This window comes from Cariama cristata, unplaced genomic scaffold, assembly GCF_000690535.1.
Source record: "Cariama cristata isolate BGI_N322 unplaced genomic scaffold, ASM69053v1 scaffold10895, whole genome shotgun sequence".
Classification (NCBI taxonomy): domain Eukaryota; kingdom Metazoa; phylum Chordata; class Aves; order Cariamiformes; family Cariamidae; genus Cariama; species Cariama cristata.
In genome coordinates this window covers 16,691-16,994 of record NW_009620132.1, presented here as the reverse complement: position 1 = coordinate 16,994, position 304 = coordinate 16,691, and positions in this window count along the sequence as shown.

Below are 304 nucleotides of genomic sequence, written 5' to 3'. Positions count from 1 at the left end.
CTCTTCCCTCCTGCCATCCTTCTGGATGAGAGCTGAGCTGTGCCGGGGCTCAGAGGCATCGGTTCGTAGCAGTAAGATTTGCTCCATCTCCTTACAGGGTGTAAGAGGCAACACCAGGTGCCAGATCATTTGAGGATGAAGTAAAAAAGAACTTTAAATAAAAAGCAAGCAGAGCAGCTTCATTTGGCCACAGGTTTGAGTTCTACATGATCAGTTACTGATATTTCCCACTGGGGTTGAACTCTCTTAGATGTTGAAGAAGGTGGCTTGTTGGTGAAAGGAAGGGACTTGCAAACAGCAAAGA